We start from the raw sequence: 23,100 nt of genomic DNA on the forward strand, positions 1-23,100 counted from the left end.
TCTGTCGCTGGTTGATAATATTCTGCTGGGATTGGGGGCATCGACATGCGCACTAACGGTGTTTATATTAATGAGCCGCTTCTAACATGTTTGAATTGGAGCATGCAAACAAAACCGGCCTACCTCGCCTGGAGTGTTTTACTGCTAATATCCAGCAATAACGGTTCAAGTTTACCCTGAGTTCCACGGACTGAAATGAATATTTCAGCGGTCAGGGCAGCAAACAGTCGTGTCATACATGCACGTCTTACTTCCTCTAATTATGAGGAATGAATGTTTAATATATACAACAAACACAAAAACTGGAAGGGCATTGGACGGATGGTTAAAGAGACAGTGCAGGGCAGGCAAGCAAATGGACAGACAAAGAAGTACAGATTGAGACAGATAGGGGTAGAAAGCATGAGATAGACACAGGAGAAGAAAGCATGAGATGGAGACAAATGGGGTAGAAAGCATGAGCTAGAGTCAGATAGGGGTAGAGAGCATGTGACAGAGACAGATAGGGGTAGAAAGCATGAGGTAGAAACAGATAGGGGTAGAGAACATGAGATAGAGACAGATAGGGGTAGAAAGCATGAGGTAGAAACAGATAGGGGAAGAAAGCATGAGATAGAGACAGATTGGGGAAGAACGCATGAGATAGAGACAGATGGGGAAGAAAGCATGAGATAGAGACAGATAGGCAGGGGTACAAAGCATGAGATAGAGACAGGTAGGGGTAGAAAGCATGAGATAGAGACAGATAGGCCGGGGTAGAAAGCATGAGATAGAGACAGATTGGGGTAGAAAGCATGAGATAGAGACAGATAGGCCGGGGTAGAAAGCATGAGATAGAGACAGATTGGGGAAGAAAGCATGAGATAGAGACAGATTGGGGAAGAAAGCATGAGATAGAGACAGATTGGGGAAGAACGCATGAGATAGAGACAGATGGGGAAGAAAGCATGAGATAGAGACAGATAGGCCGGGGTACAAAGCATGAGATAGAGTCAGATTGGGGAAGAAAGCATGAGATAGAGACAGATTGGGGTAGAAAGCATGAGATAGAGACAGATGGGGTAGAAAGCATGAGATGGAGACAGATAGGCCGGGGTAGAAAGCATGAGATAGAGACAGATAGGGGAAGAAAGCATGAGATAGAGACAGATGGGGTAGAAAGCAGGAGATAGAGACAGATGGGGAAGAAAGCATGAGATAGAGACAGATAGGCCGGGGTACAAAGCATGAGATAGAGTCAGATTGGGGAAGAAAGCATGAGATAGAGACAGATTGGGGTAGAAAGCATGAGATAGAGACAGATGGGGTAGAAAGCATGGGATAGAGACAGATAGGGGTAGAAAGCATGAGATAGAGACAGATGGGGTAGAAAGCATGAGATAGAGACAGATGGGGTAGAAAGCATGAGATAGAGACAGATGGGGAAGAAAGCATGAGATAGAGACAGATTGGGGTAGAAAGCATGAGGTAGAAACAGATAGGGGTAGAAAGCATGAAGTAGAGACAGATAGGCCGAGGTAGAAAGCATGAGATAGAGACAGGTTGGGGAAGAAAGCATGAGATAGAGACAGACTGGGGAAGAAAGCATGAGATAGAGACAGTTTGGGGAAGAAAGCATGAGATAGAGACAGATGGGGAAGAAAGCATGAGATAGAGACAGATAGGGTAGAAAGCATGAGATAGAGACAGATAGGCCGGGGTAGAAAGCATGAGATAGAGACAGATGGAGTAGAAAGCATGAGATAGACACAGGAGAAGAAAGCATGAGATGGAGACAAATGGGGTAGAAAGCATGAGATAGAGTCAGATAGGGGTAGAGAGCATGTGACAGAGACAGATAGGGGTAGCGAGCATGAGGTAGAAACAGATAGGGGTAGAAAACATGAGATAGAGACAGATAGGGGTAGAAAGCATGAGGTAGAAACAGATAGGGGAAGAAAGCATGAGATAGAGACAGCTTGGGGAAGAACGCATGAGGTAGAGACAGATGGGGAAGAAAGCATGAGATAGAGACAGATAGGCCGGGGTACAAAGCATGAGATAGAGACAGGTAGGAATAGAAAGCATGAGATAGAGACAGATAGGCCGGGGTAGAAAGCATGAGATAGTGACAGATTGGGGTAGAAAGCATGAGATAGAGACAGATAGGCCGGGGTAGAAAGCATGAGATAGAGACAGATTGGGGAAGAAAGCATGAGATAGAGACAGATTGGGGAAGAAAGCATGAGATAGAGACAGATTGGGGAAGAACGCATGAGATAGAGACAGATGGGGAAGAAAGCATAAGATAGAGACAGATAGGCCGGGGTAGAAAGCATGAGATAGAGACAGATTGGGGTAGAAAGCATCAGAGAGAGACAGATAGGCCGGGGTAGAAAGCATGAGATAGAGACAGATTGGGGAAGAAAGCATGAGATAGAGACAGATTGGGGAAGAAAGCATGAGATAGAGACAGATGGGGTAGAAAGCATGAGATGGAGAGAGATAGGCAGGGGTAGAAAGCATGAGATAGAGACAGATAGGGGAAGAAAGCATGAGATGGAGACAGATGGGGCAGAAAGCATGAGATAGAGACAGATGGGGTAGAAAGCATGAGATAGAGACAGATTGGGGTAGAAAGCATGAGATAGAGACAGATGGGGTAGAAAGCATGAGATAGAGACAGATAGGGGTAGAAAGCATGAGATAGAGACAGATGGGGTAGAAAGCATGAGGTAGAAACAGATATTGGTAGAAAGCATGAAGTAGAGACAGATAGGCCGAGGTAGAAAGCATGAGATAGAGACAGATTGGGGAAGAAAGCATGAGATAGAGACAGATTGGGGAAGAAAGCATGAGATAGAGACAGATTGGGGAAGAAAGCATGAGATAGAAACAGATGGGGAAGAAAGCATGAGATACAGACAGATAGGGTGGAAAGCATGAGATAGAGACAGATAGGCCGGGGTAGAAAGCATGAGATAGAGACAGATAGCCCGGGGTAGAAAGCATGAGATAGAGACAGATTGGGGTAGAAAGCATGAGATAGGGTCAGATTGGGACAGAAAGCATGAGATAGAGACAGATGGGGTAGAAAGCATGAGATAGAGACAGATAGGCCGGGGTAAAAGGCATGAGATAGAGACAGATTGGGGAAGAAAGCATGAGATAGAGACAGATAGGGAAGAAAGCATGCGATAGAGACAGATAGGCCGGGGTAGAAAGCATGAGATAGAGACAGATTGGGGTAGAAAGCATGAGATAGAGACAGATTGGGGTAGAAAGCATGAGATAGAGACAGATAGCCCGGGGTAGAAAGCATGAGATAGAGACAGATAGCCCGGGGTAGAAAGCATGAGATAGAGACAGATTGGGGAAGAACGCATGAGATAGAGACAGATGGGGAAGAAAGCATGAGATAGAGACAGATAGGCCGGGGTACAAAGCATGAGATAGAGTCAGATTGGGGAAGAAAGCATGAGATAGAGACAGATTGGGGTAGAAAGCATGAGATAGAGACAGATGGGGTAGAAAGCATGAGATGGAGACAGATAGGCCGGGGTAGAAAGCATGAGATAGAGACAGATAGGGGAAGAAAGCATGAGATAGAGACAGATGGGGTAGAAAGCAGGAGATAGAGACAGATGGGGAAGAAAGCATGAGATAGAGACAGATAGGCCGGGGTACAAAGCATGAGATAGAGTCAGATTGGGGAAGAAAGCATGAGATAGAGACAGATTGGGGTAGAAAGCATGAGATAGAGACAGATGGGGTAGAAAGCATGGGATAGAGACAGATAGGCCGGGGTAAAAGGCATGAGATAGAGACAGATTGGGGAAGAAAGCATGAGATAGAGACAGATAGGGAAGAAAGCATGCGATAGAGACAGATAGGCCGGGGTAGAAAGCATGAGATAGAGACAGATTGGGGTAGAAAGCATGAGATAGAGACAGATTGGGGTAGAAAGCATGAGATAGAGACAGATAGCCCGGGGTAGAAAGCATGAGATAGAGACAGATAGCCCGGGGTAGAAAGCATGAGATAGAGACAGATTGGGGAAGAACGCATGAGATAGAGACAGATGGGGAAGAAAGCATGAGATAGAGACAGATAGGCCGGGGTACAAAGCATGAGATAGAGTCAGATTGGGGAAGAAAGCATGAGATAGAGACAGATTGGGGTAGAAAGCATGAGATAGAGACAGATGGGGTAGAAAGCATGAGATGGAGACAGATAGGCCGGGGTAGAAAGCATGAGATAGAGACAGATAGGGGAAGAAAGCATGAGATAGAGACAGATGGGGTAGAAAGCAGGAGATAGAGACAGATGGGGAAGAAAGCATGAGATAGAGACAGATAGGCCGGGGTACAAAGCATGAGATAGAGTCAGATTGGGGAAGAAAGCATGAGATAGAGACAGATTGGGGTAGAAAGCATGAGATAGAGACAGATGGGGTAGAAAGCATGGGATAGAGACAGATAGGGGTAGAAAGCATGAGATAGAGACAGATGGGGTAGAAAGCATGAGATAGAGACAGATGGGGTAGAAAGCATGAGATAGAGACAGATGGGGAAGAAAGCATGAGATAGAGACAGATTGGGGTAGAAAGCATGAGGTAGAAACAGATAGGGGTAGAAAGCATGAAGTAGAGACAGATAGGCCGAGGTAGAAAGCATGAGATAGAGACAGGTTGGGGAAGAAAGCATGAGATAGAGACAGACTGGGGAAGAAAGCATGAGATAGAGACAGTTTGGGGAAGAAAGCATGAGATAGAGACAGATGGGGAAGAAAGCATGAGATAGAGACAGATAGGGTAGAAAGCATGAGATAGAGACAGATAGGCCGGGGTAGAAAGCATGAGATAGAGACAGATGGAGTAGAAAGCATGAGATAGACACAGGAGAAGAAAGCATGAGATGGAGACAAATGGGGTAGAAAGCATGAGATAGAGTCAGATAGGGGTAGAGAGCATGTGACAGAGACAGATAGGGGTAGCGAGCATGAGGTAGAAACAGATAGGGGTAGAGAACATGAGATAGAGACAGATAGGGGTAGAAAGCATGAGGTAGAAACAGATAGGGGAAGAAAGCATGAGATAGAGACAGCTTGGGGAAGAACGCATGAGGTAGAGACAGATGGGGAAGAAAGCATGAGATAGAGACAGATAGGCCGGGGTACAAAGCATGAGATAGAGACAGGTAGGAATAGAAAGCATGAGATAGAGACAGATAGGCCGGGGTAGAAAGCATGAGATAGTGACAGATTGGGGTAGAAAGCATGAGATAGAGACAGATAGGCCGGGGTAGAAAGCATGAGATAGAGACAGATTGGGGAAGAAAGCATGAGATAGAGACAGATTGGGGAAGAAAGCATGAGATAGAGACAGATTGGGGAAGAACGCATGAGATAGAGACAGATGGGGAAGAAAGCATAAGATAGAGACAGATAGGCCGGGGTAGAAAGCATGAGATAGAGACAGATTGGGGTAGAAAGCATCAGAGAGAGACAGATAGGCCGGGGTAGAAAGCATGAGATAGAGACAGATTGGGGAAGAAAGCATGAGATAGAGACAGATTGGGGAAGAAAGCATGAGATAGAGACAGATGGGGTAGAAAGCATGAGATGGAGAGAGATAGGCAGGGGTAGAAAGCATGAGATAGAGACAGATAGGGGAAGAAAGCATGAGATGGAGACAGATGGGGCAGAAAGCATGAGATAGAGACAGATGGGGTAGAAAGCATGAGATAGAGACAGATTGGGGTAGAAAGCATGAGATAGAGACAGATGGGGTAGAAAGCATGAGATAGAGACAGATAGGGGTAGAAAGCATGAGATAGAGACAGATGGGGTAGAAAGCATGAGGTAGAAACAGATATTGGTAGAAAGCATGAAGTAGAGACAGATAGGCCGAGGTAGAAAGCATGAGATAGAGACAGATTGGGGAAGAAAGCATGAGATAGAGACAGATTGGGGAAGAAAGCATGAGATAGAGACAGATTGGGGAAGAAAGCATGAGATAGAAACAGATGGGGAAGAAAGCATGAGATACAGACAGATAGGGTGGAAAGCATGAGATAGAGACAGATAGGCCGGGGTAGAAAGCATGAGATAGAGACAGATAGCCCGGGGTAGAAAGCATGAGATAGAGACAGATTGGGGTAGAAAGCATGAGATAGGGTCAGATTGGGACAGAAAGCATGAGATAGAGACAGATGGGGTAGAAAGCATGAGATAGAGACAGATAGGCCGGGGTAAAAGGCATGAGATAGAGACAGATTGGGGAAGAAAGCATGAGATAGAGACAGATAGGGAAGAAAGCATGCGATAGAGACAGATAGGCCGGGGTAGAAAGCATGAGATAGAGACAGATTGGGGTAGAAAGCATGAGATAGAGACAGATTGGGGTAGAAAGCATGAGATAGAGACAGATAGCCCGGGGTAGAAAGCATGAGATAGAGACAGATAGCCCGGGGTAGAAAGCATGAGATAGAGACAGATTGGGGTAGAAAGCATGAGATAGAGACAGATTGGGGAAGAAAGCATGAGATAGAGATAGATTGCGGAAGAAAGCATGAGATAGAGACAGATGGGGTAGAAAGCATGAGATGGAGAGAGATAGGCCGGGGTAGAAAGCATGAGATAGAGACAGATAGGGGAAGAAAGCATGAGATAGAGACAGATTGGGGAAGAAAGCATGAGATAGAGACAGATTGGGGAAGAACGCATGAGATAGAGACAGATGGGGAAGAAAGCATGAGATAGAGACAGATAGGCCGGGGTAAAAGGCATGAGATAGAGACAGATTGGGGAAGAAAGCATGAGATAGAGACAGATAGGGAAGAAAGCATGCGATAGAGACAGATAGGCCGGGGTAGAAAGCATGAGATAGAGACAGATTGGGGTAGAAAGCATGAGATAGAGACAGATTGGGGTAGAAAGCATGAGATAGAGACAGATAGGCCGGGGTAGAAAGCATGAGATAGAGACAGATAGCCCGGGGTAGAAAGCATGAGATAGAGACAGATAGCCCGGGGTAGAAAGCATGAGATAGAGACAGATTGGGGTAGAAAGCATGAGATAGAGACAGATTGGGGAAGAAAGCATGAGATAGAGACAGATTGCGGAAGAAAGCATGAGATAGAGACAGATGGGGTAGAAAGCATGAGATGGAGAGAGATAGGCCGGGGTAGAAAGCATGAGATAGAGACAGATAGGGGAAGAAAGCATGAGATAGAGACAGATTGGGGAAGAAAGCATGAGATAGAGACAGATTGGGGAAGAACGCATGAGATAGAGACAGATGGGGAAGAAAGCATGAGATAGAGACAGATAGGCCGGGGTACAAAGCATGAGATAGAGTCAGATTGGGGAAGAAAGCATGAGATAGAGACAGATTGGGGTAGAAAGCATGAGATAGAGACAGATGGGGTAGAAAGCATGAGATGGAGACAGATAGGCCGGGGTAGAAAGCATGAGATAGAGACAGATAGGGGAAGAAAGCATGAGATAGAGACAGATGGGGTAGAAAGCAGGAGATAGAGACAGATGGGGAAGAAAGCATGAGATAGAGACAGATAGGCCGGGGTACAAAGCATGAGATAGAGTCAGATTGGGGAAGAAAGCATGAGATAGAGACAGATTGGGGTAGAAAGCATGAGATAGAGACAGATGGGGTAGAAAGCATGGGATAGAGACAGATAGGGGTAGAAAGCATGAGATAGAGACAGATGGGGTAGAAAGCATGAGATAGAGACAGATGGGGTAGAAAGCATGAGATAGAGACAGATGGGGAAGAAAGCATGAGATAGAGACAGATTGGGGTAGAAAGCATGAGGTAGAAACAGATAGGGGTAGAAAGCATGAAGTAGAGACAGATAGGCCGAGGTAGAAAGCATGAGATAGAGACAGGTTGGGGAAGAAAGCATGAGATAGAGACAGACTGGGGAAGAAAGCATGAGATAGAGACAGTTTGGGGAAGAAAGCATGAGATAGAGACAGATGGGGAAGAAAGCATGAGATAGAGACAGATAGGGTAGAAAGCATGAGATAGAGACAGATAGGCCGGGGTAGAAAGCATGAGATAGAGACAGATGGAGTAGAAAGCATGAGATAGACACAGGAGAAGAAAGCATGAGATGGAGACAAATGGGGTAGAAAGCATGAGATAGAGTCAGATAGGGGTAGAGAGCATGTGACAGAGACAGATAGGGGTAGCGAGCATGAGGTAGAAACAGATAGGGGTAGAGAACATGAGATAGAGACAGATAGGGGTAGAAAGCATGAGGTAGAAACAGATAGGGGAAGAAAGCATGAGATAGAGACAGCTTGGGGAAGAACGCATGAGGTAGAGACAGATGGGGAAGAAAGCATGAGATAGAGACAGATAGGCCGGGGTACAAAGCATGAGATAGAGACAGGTAGGAATAGAAAGCATGAGATAGAGACAGATAGGCCGGGGTAGAAAGCATGAGATAGTGACAGATTGGGGTAGAAAGCATGAGATAGAGACAGATAGGCCGGGGTAGAAAGCATGAGATAGAGACAGATTGGGGAAGAAAGCATGAGATAGAGACAGATTGGGGAAGAAAGCATGAGATAGAGACAGATTGGGGAAGAACGCATGAGATAGAGACAGATTGCGGAAGAAAGCATAAGATAGAGACAGATAGGCCGGGGTAGAAAGCATGAGATAGAGACAGATTGGGGTAGAAAGCATCAGAGAGAGACAGATAGGCCGGGGTAGAAAGCATGAGATAGAGACAGATTGGGGAAGAAAGCATGAGATAGAGACAGATTGGGGAAGAAAGCATGAGATAGAGACAGATGGGGTAGAAAGCATGAGATGGAGAGAGATAGGCAGGGGTAGAAAGCATGAGATAGAGACAGATAGGGGAAGAAAGCATGAGATGGAGACAGATGGGGCAGAAAGCATGAGATAGAGACAGATGGGGTAGAAAGCATGAGATAGAGACAGATTGGGGTAGAAAGCATGAGATAGAGACAGATGGGGTAGAAAGCATGAGATAGAGACAGATAGGGGTAGAAAGCATGAGATAGAGACAGATGGGGTAGAAAGCATGAGGTAGAAACAGATATTGGTAGAAAGCATGAAGTAGAGACAGATAGGCTGAGGTAGAAAGCATGAGATAGAGACAGATTGGGGAAGAAAGCATGAGATAGAGACAGATTGGGGAAGAAAGCATGAGATAGAGACAGATTGGGGAAGAAAGCATGAGATAGAAACAGATGGGGAAGAAAGCATGAGATAGAGACAGATAGGGTGGAAAGCATGAGATAGAGACAGATAGGCCGGGGTAGAAAGCATGAGATAGAGACAGATAGCCCGGGGTAGAAAGCATGAGATAGAGACAGATTGGGGTAGAAAGCATGAGATAGGGTCAGATTGGGACAGAAAGCATGAGATAGAGACAGATGGGGTAGAAAGCATGAGATAGAGACAGATAGGCCGGGGTAAAAGGCATGAGATAGAGACAGATTGGGGAAGAAAGCATGAGATAGAGACAGATAGGGAAGAAAGCATGCGATAGAGACAGATAGGCCGGGGTAGAAAGCATGAGATAGAGACAGATTGGGGTAGAAAGCATGAGATAGAGACAGATTGGGGTAGAAAGCATGAGATAGAGACAGATAGGCCGGGGTAGAAAGCATGAGATAGAGACAGATAGGCCGGGGTAGAAAGCATGAGATAGAGACAGATAGCCCGGGGTAGAAAGCATGAGATAGAGACAGATAGCCCGGGGTAGAAAGCATGAGATAGAGACAGATTGGGGTAGAAAGCATGAGATAGAGACAGATTGGGGAAGAAAGCATGAGATAGAGACAGATTGCGGAAGAAAGCATGAGATAGAGACAGATGGGGTAGAAAGCATGAGATGGAGAGAGATTGGCCGGGGTAGAAAGCATGAGATAGAGACAGATAGGGGAAGAAAGAATGAGATAGAGAGAGATGGGGTAGGAAGCATGAGATAGAGACAGATGGGGTAGAAAGCATGAGATGGAAACAGATGGGGTAGAAAGCATGAGATGGAGACAGATTGGGGAAGAAAGCATGAGATAGAGACAGATGGGGTAGAAAGCATGAGATGGAGACAGATAGGGTAGAAAGCATGAGATAGAGACAGATGGGGTAGAAAGCATGAGATAGAGACAGATGGGATAGAAAGCATGAGATAGAGATAGATGGGGTAGAAAGCATGAGATAGAGACAGATAGGCCGGGGTAGAAAGCATGAGATAGAGACAGATAGGGGAAGAAAGCATGAGATTGAGACAGATGGGGTAGAGAGCATGAAATAGAGACAGATGGGCCGGGGTTGAAAGCATGAGATAGAGACAGATTGTGGTAGAGAACGTGAAATAGAGACAGATGGGCCGGGGTAGAAAGCATGAGATAGAGACAGATTGGGGTAGAAAGCATGCGATAGAGACAGATTTGGTAGAGAGCATGAAATAGAGACAGATGGGCCGGGGTAGAAAGCATGAGATAGAGACAGATGGGGTAGAGAACATGAGATGGAGACAGATAGGCCGGGGTAGAAAGCATGAGATAGAGACAGATTGGGGAAGAAAGCATGAGATAGAGACAGATAGGCCGGGGTAGAAAGCATGAGATAGAGACAGATTGGTGTAGAAAGCATGAGATAGAGACAGATAGGGGTAGAAAGCATGAGATAGAGACAGATAGGCCGGGGTAGAAAGCATGAGATAGAGACAGATTGGTGTAGAAAGCATGAGATAGAGACAGATAGGCCGGGGTAGAAAGCATGAGATAGAGACAGATTGGGGTAGAAAGCATGAGATAGAGACAGATAGGCCGGGGTAGAAAGCATGAGATAGAGACAGATAGGCCGGGGTAGAAAGCATGAGATAGAGACAGATTGGTGTAGAAAGCATGAGATAGAGACAGATAGGCCGGGGTAGAAAGCATGAGATAGAGACAGATTGGGGAAGAAAGCATGAGATAGAGACAGATTGCGGAAGAAAGCATGAGATAGAGACAGATGGGGTAGAAAGCATGAGATGGAGAGAGATAGGCCGGGGTAGAAAGCATGAGATAGAGACAGATAGGGGAAGAAAGCATGAGATAGAGACAGATTGGGGAAGAAAGCATGAGATAGAGACAGATTGGGGAAGAACGCATGAGGTAGAGACAGATGGGGAAGAAAGCATGAGATAGAGACAGATAGGCCGGGGTACAAAGCATGAGATAGAGACAGGTAGGAGTAGAAAGCATGAGATAGAGACAGATAGGCTGGGGTAGAAAGCATGAGATAGTGACAGATTGGGGTAGAAAGCATGAGATAGAGACAGATAGGCCGGGGTAGAAAGCATGAGATAGAGACAGATTGGGGAAGAAAGCATGAGATAGAGACAGATTGGGGAAGAAAGCATGAGATAGAGACAGATTGGGGAAGAACGCATGAGATAGAGACAGATGGGGAAGAAAGCATAAGATAGAGACAGATAGGCCGGGGTAGAAAGCATGAGATAGAGACAGATTGGGGTAGAAAGCATCAGAGAGAGACAGATAGGCCGGGGTAGAAAGCATGAGATAGAGACAGATTGGGGAAGAAAGCATGAGATAGAGACAGATTGGGGAAGAAAGCATGAGATAGAGACAGATGGGGTAGAAAGCATGAGATGGAGAGAGATAGGCAGGGGTAGAAAGCATGAGATAGAGACAGATAGGGGAAGAAAGCATGAGATGGAGACAGATGGGGCAGAAAGCAGGAGATAGAGACAGATGGGGTAGAAAGCATGAGATAGAGACAGATTGGGGTAGAAAGCATGAGATAGAGACAGATGGGGTAGAAAGCATGAGATAGAGACAGATAGGGGTAGAAAGCATGAGATAGAGACAGATGGGGTAGAAAGCATGAGGTAGAAACAGATATTGGTAGAAAGCATGAAGTAGAGACAGATAGGCCGAGGTAGAAAGCATGAGATAGAGACAGATTGGGGAAGAAAGCATGAGATAGAGACAGATTGGGGAAGAAAGCATGAGATGGAGACAGATTGGGGAAGAAAGCATGAGATAGAAACAGATGGGGAAGAAAGCATGAGATAGAGACAGATAGGGTGGAAAGCATGAGATAGAGACAGATAGGCCGGGGTAGAAAGCATGAGATAGAGACAGATAGCCCGGGGTAGAAAGCATGAGATAGAGACAGATTGTGGTAGAAAGCATGAGATAGGGTCAGATTGGGACAGAAAGCATGAGATAGAGACAGATGGGGTAGAAAGCATGAGATAGAGACAGACTGGGGAAGAAAGCATGAGATAGAGACAGATGGGGAAGAAAGCATGAGATAGAGACAGATTGGGGTAGAAGGCATGAGGTAGAAACAGATAGGGGTAGAAAGCATGAAATAGAGACAGATAGGCCGGGGTAAAAAGCATGAGATAGAGACAGATTGGGGAAGAAAGCATGAGATAGAGACAGATAGGGAAGAAAGCATGCGATAGAGACAGATAGGCCGGGGTAGAAAGCATGAGATAGAGACAGATTGGGGTAGAAAGCATGAGATAGAGACAGATTGGGGTAGAAAGCATGAGATAGAGACAGATAGGCCGGGGTAGAAAGCATGAGATAGAGACAGATAGGCCGGGGTAGAAAGCATGAGATAGAGACAGATTGGTGTAGAAAGCATGAGATAGAGACAGATAGCCCGGGGTAGAAAGCATGAGATAGAGACAGATTGGGGTAGAAAGCATGAGATAGAGACAGATTGGGGAAGAAAGCATGAGATAGAGACAGATTGGGGAAGAAAGCATGAGATAGAGACAGATGGGGTAGAAAGCATGAGATGGAGAGAGATAGGCCGGGGTAGAAAGCATGAGATAGAGACAGATAGGGGAAGAAAGCATGAGATAGAGACAGATGGGGTAGAAAGCATGAGATAGAGACAGATGGGGTAGAAAGCATGAGATGGAGACAGATGGGGTAGAAAGCATGAGATGGAGACAGATTGGGGTAGAAAGCATGAGATAGAGACAGATGGGGTAGAAAGCATGAGATGGAGACAGATAGGGTAGAAAGCATGAGATAGAGACAGATGGGGTAGAAAGCATGAGATAGAGACAGATGGGATAGAAAGCATGAGATAGAGATAGATGGGGTAGAAAGCATGAGATAGAGACAGATAGGCCGGGGTAGAAAGCATGAGATAGAGACAGATAGGGGAAGAAAGCATGAGATTGAGACAGATGGGGTAGAGAGCATGAAATAGAGACAGATGGGCCGGGGTTGAAAGCATGAGATAGAGACAGATTGTGGTAGAGAACGTGAAATAGAGACAGATGGGCCGGGGTAGAAAGCATGAGATAGAGACAGATTGGGGTAGAAAGCATGAGATAGAGACAGATTGGGGAAGAAAGCATGAGATAGAGACAGATTGGGGAAGAAAGCATGAGATAGAGACAGATTGGGGAAGAACGCATGAGATAGAGACAGATGGGGAAGAAAGCATAAGATAGAGACAGATAGGCCGGGGTAGAAAGCATGAGATAGAGACAGATTGGGGTAGAAAGCATCAGAGAGAGACAGATAGGCCGGGGTAGAAAGCATGAGATAGAGACAGATTGGGGAAGAAAGCATGAGATAGAGACAGATTGGGGAAGAAAGCATGAGATAGAGACAGATGGGGTAGAAAGCATGAGATGGAGAGAGATAGGCAGGGGTAGAAAGCATGAGATAGAGACAGATAGGGGAAGAAAGCATGAGATGGAGACAGATGGGGCAGAAAGCAGGAGATAGAGACAGATGGGGTAGAAAGCATGAGATAGAGACAGATTGGGGTAGAAAGCATGAGATAGAGACAGATGGGGTAGAAAGCATGAGATAGAGACAGATAGGGGTAGAAAGCATGAGATAGAGACAGATGGGGTAGAAAGCATGAGGTAGAAACAGATATTGGTAGAAAGCATGAAGTAGAGACAGATAGGCCGAGGTAGAAAGCATGAGATAGAGACAGATTGGGGAAGAAAGCATGAGATAGAGACAGATTGGGGAAGAAAGCATGAGATGGAGACAGATTGGGGAAGAAAGCATGAGATAGAAACAGATGGGGAAGAAAGCATGAGATAGAGACAGATAGGGTGGAAAGCATGAGATAGAGACAGATAGGCCGGGGTAGAAAGCATGAGATAGAGACAGATAGCCCGGGGTAGAAAGCATGAGATAGAGACAGATTGTGGTAGAAAGCATGAGATAGGGTCAGATTGGGACAGAAAGCATGAGATAGAGACAGATGGGGTAGAAAGCATGAGATAGAGACAGACTGGGGAAGAAAGCATGAGATAGAGACAGATGGGGAAGAAAGCATGAGATAGAGACAGATTGGGGTAGAAGGCATGAGGTAGAAACAGATAGGGGTAGAAAGCATGAAATAGAGACAGATAGGCCGGGGTAAAAAGCATGAGATAGAGACAGATTGGGGAAGAAAGCATGATATAGAGACAGATAGGGAAGAAAGCATGCTATAGAGACAGATAGGCCGGGGTAGAAAGCATGAGATAGAGACAGATTGGGGTAGAAAGCATGAGATAGAGACAGATTGGGGTAGAAAGCATGAGATAGAGACAGATAGGCCGGGGTAGAAAGCATGAGATAGAGACAGATAGGCCGGGGTAGAAAGCATGAGATAGAGACAGATTGGTGTAGAAAGCATGAGATAGAGACAGATAGCCCGGGGTAGAAAGCATGAGATAGAGACAGATTGGGGTAGAAAGCATGAGATAGAGACAGATTGGGGAAGAAAGCATGAGATAGAGACAGATTGGGGAAGAAAGCATGAGATAGAGACAGATGGGGTAGAAAGCATGAGATGGAGAGAGATAGGCCGGGGTAGAAAGCATGAGATAGAGACAGATAGGGGAAGAAAGCATGAGATAGAGACAGATGGGGTAGAAAGCATGAGATAGAGACAGATGGGGTAGAAAGCATGAGATGGAGACAGATGGGGTAGAAAGCATGAGATGGAGACAGATTGGGGTAGAAAGCATGAGATAGAGACAGATGGGGTAGAAAGCATGAGATGGAGACAGATAGGGTAGAAAGCATGAGATAGAGACAGATGGGGTAGAAAGCATGAGATAGAGACAGATGGGATAGAAAGCATGAGATAGAGATAGATGGGGTAGAAAGCATGAGATAGAGACAGATAGGCCGGGGTAGAAAGCATGAGATAGAGACAGATAGGGGAAGAAAGCATGAGATTGAGACAGATGGGGTAGAGAGCATGAAATAGAGACAGATGGGCCGGGGTTGAAAGCATGAGATAGAGACAGATTGTGGTAGAGAACGTGAAATAGAGACAGATGGGCCGGGGTAGAAAGCATGAGATAGAGACAGATTGGGGTAGAAAGCATGCGATAGAGACAGATTTGGTAGAGAGCATGAAATAGAGACAGATGGGCCGGGGTAGAAAGCATGAGATAGAGACAGATGGGGTAGAGAACATGAGATGGAGACAGATAGGCCGGGGTAGAAAGCATGAGATAGAGACAGATTGGGGAAGAAAGCATGAGATGGAGACAGATGGGGAAGAAAGCATGAGAGAGAGACAGATGGGGTAGGAAGCATGAAATAGAGACAGATAGGCCGGGGTAGAAAGCATGATATAGAGACAGATGGGGGAAGAAAGCATGAGATAGAGACAGATGGGGTAGAGAGCATGAGATAGAGACAGATGGGCCGGGGTAGAAAGCATGAGATAGAGACAGATTGGGGAAGAAAGCATGAACAGATGGGGTGGAGAGCATGAGATGGTGACAGATAGGCCGGGGTAGAAAGCATGAGATAGAGACAGATAGGGGAAGAAAGCATGAGATAGAGACAGATGGGGTAGAGAGCATGAAATAGAGACAGATGGGCCGGGGTAGAAAGCATGAGATAGAAACAGATCGGGGTAGAAAGCATGAAATAGAGACAGATGGGCCGGGATGGAAAGCATGAGATAGAGACAGATTGGTGTAGAAAGCAGGAGATAGAGACAGATTTGGGTAGAAAGCATGAGATAGAGACAGATGGGGTAGAGAGCATGAGATAGAGACAGATTGGGGTAGAAAGCATGAGATAGAGACAGATGGGGTAGAAAGCATGAGATAGAGACAGATTGGGGTAGAAAGCATGAGATAGAGACAGATTGGGGTAGAAAGCATGAGATAGAGACAGATGGGGTAGAAAGCATGAGATAGAGACAGATAGGCCGGGGTAGAAAGCATGAGATAGAGACAGATTGGTGTAGAAAGCATGAGATAGAGACAGATAGGCCGGGGTAGAAAGCATGAGATAGAGACAGATTGGGGTAGAAAGCATGAGATAGAGACAGATAGGCCGGGGTAGAAAGCATGAGATAGAGACAGATAGGCCGGGGTAGAAAGCATGAGATAGAGACAGATTGGGGTAGAAAGCATGAGATAGAGACAGATAGGCCGGGGTAGAAAGCATGAGATAGAGACAGATTGGGGTAGAAAGCATGAGATAGAGACAGATAGGCCGGGGTAGAAAGCATGAGATAGAGCAGATTGGGGTAGAAAGCATGAGATAGAGACAGATAGGGGAGGATAGTAGAAAGAGGACGAGACAGCGTGACTGAGTTCTGTGATACGCGACTTTCAGCAATATTACAGCAATACCAGGGCGGGGAACACCAGAAATGGGCTTCACACATTGTACCCATGTGGGGAATTGAACCCGGGTCGTCGGTGCGACGAGCGAGCGCTTTAACCAGTAATGTTTCCACACTATTTTTAAAGTAACTTTTTCCTATAATTATTAGTTTGCCTCTGATTTTACTCAGTCGTTGATGGTCTGTATTTGCATATTCAAACAACTGCACATTCATAGATGAATACACACTAAACATACATACATATTAATGTTTCGAAACACAATTAGATATACCTACAACATTAATATGCCCTTCTTTCTGCATTAAGAATATATGAAAATGCAGACCGAGATTTGATAAGGTCATGAAGGAGAGATGTCAAATTGGCATTTTCACATTCAAAGAGCATTATTTGAGCATGTGGAAGGGAGATCCAGGACTAACAACAAGGAATGCGCAAAGTGTAAAACGAGAGCTGAGTCCTACTACTAACCAAACCTATAAGACACTTTAGTACGCTGGGACATCAGTTTTTGCAAACTCCCTCCGTGGCGGCCAAAATGAAAGTCATATTGGAACATCTTGCACTGTTTTGGCATCTTTCATGGGAACAAAACATTGGTTTCTTTCCTCACTTTATTGGGAAAGACTTTCAAGAACAATGAGAATCACTTTTCAAAAGTAAAAGTCAAATCAACATAAGAATGTGTTATATTTTTTTACACTGGTGCATGTGGGTCGTCTTCTATATCCTATCTGTTATGGCCAAAATTATGAGTTGGAATTATTTTTATTTTAAAACTTTAATTTTTGTGCGAAACTAAATTGGTCTACATTTAGGGACACTTAGTTCAAGCCAGGGGTCAAGGGAAGTAACTCGAGTAATGGCTTGAGATGTGTGCACATGGTCAGGTGGACTCCATCGTGTTGGGTGTGAGGATTGGGAGTTGTAGTGCTGGCTGGATATGTTTGAGGATTTGAGGACGTGCATCATCATATATATTAATGTCGGTCATTCAAGGACTTGTGAAGAATAAAAGTCAGGTCAGCCCTATTGATGGTATTGGCAGTTTTTTTGTTGAAGAAGTGCATGACATGTGACTTTGAAGTTGAACTGAATTTGAACTGAAGATAGACGTGGTAAGGAGAGAACAAAGGATTTGAAAACTACACTACGTAACATACAGCAGACTCTGGTGATCACCATAAACCTTGAAAACCTGTCATCACGTATGGAAATAAGCAGTTGGTATTTTATCTTCATTACTCCAGGACTTGTGAGGACATGGTCGCGGCGGGCGGGCGACGTTGGACCTATTACATCCGATAAATACCCGACAGTCGTACTTGATTTACTAACTACAGATGTCACGTGCAAACATGGAACTATTTACAATCACGAGCAAAAGAAACTGCATGGAACAAAAAACGACGGTCATTGAACGAGACAAGAACAGTTGCCATATATATCATTTGAAATGTGCTTCCGAAATAAATCAATGTTAAATTAATACCATGCTGTCGTTATGTGCTTAGTACCATTCTTGATTTGACAGGATGTCATGCAGCAGGTACTGACAATGGTTAACGCGTTAATACTGATGTTCGTCAGGGACCGTGACGGACGGCCTCCCCTTCCTGGACCTGACCTTGCTGTGGACAGTGTCCATGTGTCGAGTCATATTCCTGGTCATCTTTGGACGGTTCCACCAGAAGGTGTGGCCACCTGGCCACGTGAAGCTCCCATCTGTATCACACTTGTTTTCATAATGTGACGGAAAAAGACCGCTCGAAAGACCAACTACGTGTTCGACTGTACATGGCTCCGAGCGATATTCAACTGAGGATCCATAAAGTGGTTGGCTACAACGACGAAATCGTCATCGCAACAGCTGATCAAAAGTTGGGGATCAGCCCCATGATCAACGTTAGTCACGTTGCACTACCCATGCGTACCGGTGAAATGGGTATCATCCCCGAAGCCAGCATTCGACCACCACCACCCTGATCCTGAAAGGGTGCTCGTCGTCGGGGTATCGTCGGCGTGATTTCTGACAGCTACACGAACCAGGGCTGAGATGTTTAGAGGTCGACTGTCCTCACAGACCATTCGAAATCGTTTGCGGGGTGCCAATCTCCATTCTCGACGTCCATATTGTAATTTGACATTCTGTATACCCATGTTTTGGAAAGGCGATGTGGCCTAATGGGACTGATTGTGGCACTGCCAGTGTATCAAGTACATCACACAGATCTCAGCAATGAAATAATAACAATTTAACCATCATACCATCTCTTGTTCTTTTATAGTGCCCTGAAGAAAGAATGTGAAGTTTCTTTTTTGACCCAGTATATAAAATCATTACTTATTCCTGAAAAATATGTAACCTAACTACAGGGTAGAACTTTAAGAAGAGCTTTCTGTAAATTATGAATATCACAACACAATTTTAATGTATAAAATCTTAGAAAGAAAAATGTACATGCTAAAAAAATAGTTTATGTAATTTATGTAATGAAGGCTATGTCGAGGATGAGTTTCATGTTCTTCTCATTTGTAAACATTGTCAGTTCTTGGAACCTGATACCTCACTATGATCACATCTGTGTACAAAGACGAACAACTAATGAAAAACCTGTTAAATTCAAGAAATGTAAATTTAGTGAAATCCGTTTCATTATTCCTACAAATGATTTTTGACAGTAATATATGTATTAGAAGCCACACTGTAATTCTACTTGCTACGTGCTGCTTGCTACTTACTCATTCAGTCTTGTTGATGGTTCACGCCGGGGCAAATGGTTTCCGAGGAAAGCACTGTCACTCGCACTTCCGAACAAGGAGCAATTATTATAAGTCTTGGTGGTCGTGCATTCATTCCGAGGCACGCACAACTTACACGGTGACAACCTACAACAATAAGTACTAGAAAACAGGATACAAAGACAATCTTTTCTGACCCACATCGCCGAGACGTGCTCATGACACTACAGTTTCAAGGTATATTATTTTTGGCTTGTTTATAGACAAGGTTTGGTTTGTTATAATGGACGTGTTTGATGACTGACCACAACCAAAGCCTGCAAGACAATTAGTGTCGCTGTATGAAATGGATTTGCAATGTCTACCCTCATGTACACTCGCGTACCGTTCCGTGTAAATAGACAGGGCTATTTTGTACTGTTTTTAAGGTTCCTTGGAGGAAAGTGAGGAAGACCATATTTTAACACTGATATGAGATAAAGGCATTTGTGGTAGACAGTTATTTCTCAGATTTTCATAGACAGGACAAATGCACATAAAAGGGGATGCATTTTCAATAATGTTATAGAATGGTCATTATCTTCAAATGGATATTTTCCACTGTTGCTGAATCATTAATGTCTAATCCAAAAGGTATGAAAATAGTTTCTAGCTGTTTAGAGTATGTTTAGTCGATCAAGTCTTGCCTGTTTTGAATAGTAGTTTTTATGGTAGTATTCACGGCAACATCGCCTAAGCTTCCTGTGGACTTTCCGGCTTTCTGTCCTCGCATGTCCACAGGCTTTATTGCAGTTAGATTTACTAGGTTCGAGATTAAAATGTTTGACTTGTCATTTCATACATGACGCTGAATCCAGAAGACAATGTACGAAATCTGCAATCCCCTCTTCGTGGGAGTTTCAAGTGTTTAGCTAATGAAGAATTCTCACTGAAATTGCAATATCTCTCTCAATGATGTAGAAAATAAGTTTACCTTCGATTCATCCCAGACAAACGTCATAGTCGACACAATCTGCCATCTCTAGTGTCATCACGGAGACTACTTCAGTGCAGTCTATCGTGACAACGGATGGGTCTGGTCTGTGTGTCGTGACGAAGAGAACATTAAGTTAGATTATCGTCACGGAGACTACATCGCTGCAATATGACGTGACGAAAGGTAAGTTTGGTTTGTGTGCCGTGACGAGCTTTGACGGAGACTACTTGTGCAATGTGTCGTGACGAAGGATACATTACGTTGGTGTGTCGTCACGGAGACTAGCGCTGTGCGACGTGACGAAAACTATGTTCAGTGTGACGTGACAAGGGTTATGTTAGGTCAGCGCGTCTTCATGGTGGCTACTTTGGTGCAGTGCGACGTGACGAAGTCTATATTTGTTCAGTGTGACGTGACGAAGTCTATGTTTGTTCAGTGCGACGTGACGAAGACTAGGCTTGTAGAGTACGACGTAGGTCGTCATAGTGTATGTTGCCCATGTATTCTGACTGAGTGTTCACTCCCACCGCGGAATACAGACATTAGTGTTCACCGTGTGACAAAATCAGATGATGACACAACGACTTGAGGAATAACAAGGGCGACTGCCTCAGAAAAGTAAAGAAGCTTCGTGCATTTTTAAGAGGGATAGTTCAGAAAGATAGAAATCATCTGTACATCTGTCATGTATACACGATATTAATGTATGTTTATTTGGGGAGCCTTAATCTGCGTTTGTCAGAGAATTTGTCCGGCTATATGTGATCAAGCATTTTCCGTGGTCTAAAATATCAAAACCATTGTCACGTTCATAAGACACCTCTTCCTAAAGGGGCGAGTCCTACCGCATCATGATCTGTTTGTATCATCTGTCACAAAACATCCAATACTAAAGGCCAAGTAGAGTCCTGTCCTCCAAATACCTGCCAATTAAATGTTTTTGAATGGACTTCGACCATAACAACCTTTAAACAAGATCAGTACGGCCCTCTTTGAAATGTTTGTAGAATTTGCTGCTTGATTCCATCCTAGTCTTAGTCTATCACGCTGAATCTCGACAGATGCATACACAGAACGCCATACTAATGTATTCGGATGTTTTGTGCTGAACGAGAAGATGTCATTTGAACAAAGAAACAACAAGTTCGAAGAACAAGTTTTATTCTGTGCACCCATGGCAGCTTTGAGTTCAATACAAAACACCCACAGGCATTAGTGTGGCGTTCTTTATTTATTATATACCTTCTTATTTTGCATTAATCTGTTACTTAATGAATAAACATATGGTAGCAACAGGGGCGCACTACGGAGTTTGGGTGTGCAATACGGAATCTGAAAACGCCATCCTTATTGCACACGGTATTACTATTCTAAGTTTGAATGGGTGCATAATAAATGAACAATATTTCGAGGACAGATGGGTAAATCAGATGGGAGTATGAGCAAGTGGTCGCGTGGTAAAACCAGTTCAATAATCACAAGAAATCACTGTTGAAGTTCGCTGTACTATATCACTATCAGGTAGTGAGGATACACGATATTAAATCAGCCGTTTGTGCCAAAAGGTAACGCGACTCGGACGTGGCCACGATGTGCAGCCTTGACCTACATTTGTGCTCCTTACTCGATACTGAACAAACAGTCACCTCGTTGTACCCTCTTACCACATGCGGAATATTGTGTGTGCATTCGGGATAACGCAATCATTGCTGATTCGGCAATAAGCGTGTGTAGGTCCTTGCGATCTAGATGGCACTGTGATAGGTGAAGGATACTTTCAGTCACGTTCCACGCTCGTTACTTCAGGTTTCACGGTCAAAATGTGCTGATCAGTCAGTGATATTAGTCAGTACATCGGTATGATATTGTTCTAGGAAAAGGTGTTATCACAGGCTTTTTCGGAGACTGTTGTCGTACAATGTGGTAATGAAATGTGATAGTGTTTTAGTGATAGGGTTTTATCACTGAGTGTTATGGAGTATTATCAAAGAGGCATGTCGGTTGACACTAATTGTGACGTACGTTTGCACCAAGCTGCATGGCGACCCTAGTTTGGAGGAGGTCTCCGGTATCTCTGGATAGTCCAAGGTTGATGTAACTGCAACTGGTTTACTGGTCCTGGCAGGATATAACGGTAACACTCAACACACACTAGTTTACTGGTCCTTTCAGGATATAACGGTAACAATCAACACACACTAGTTTACTGGTTCTGGCAGGATATAACGGTAACACTCAACACACACTAGTTTACTGGTCCTGGCAGGATATAACGGTAACACTCAACACACACTAGTTTACTGGTGCTGGCAGGATATAACGGTAACACTCAACACACACTAGTTTACTGGTGCTGGCAGGATATAACGGTAACACTCAACACACACTAGTTTACTGGTGCTGGCAGGATATAACGGTAACACTCAACACACACTACTATAGTTTACTGGTCCTTGCATGATATAACGGTAACACTCAACACACACTATAGTTCACTGGTCCTGGCAGGATATAACGGTAACACTCAACACACACTATAGTTTACTGGTGCTGGCAGGATATAACGGTAACACTCAACACACACTATAGTTTACTGGTTCTGGCAGGATATGGCTTTCCATCACGCTTTACACTAAAATGGCCAGTCGTCAGCGATCGCTGTTGCCCCCATTTTATGTTAGCTATGTACTACATGGTGGCCCCACTTCTGTTGCCACATGTTTATGAATACATCAAGTAAAGTGTGTC

Source organism: Haliotis asinina, chromosome 7, assembly GCF_037392515.1.
Source record: "Haliotis asinina isolate JCU_RB_2024 chromosome 7, JCU_Hal_asi_v2, whole genome shotgun sequence".
In the NCBI taxonomy this organism is placed as follows: domain Eukaryota; kingdom Metazoa; phylum Mollusca; class Gastropoda; order Lepetellida; family Haliotidae; genus Haliotis; species Haliotis asinina.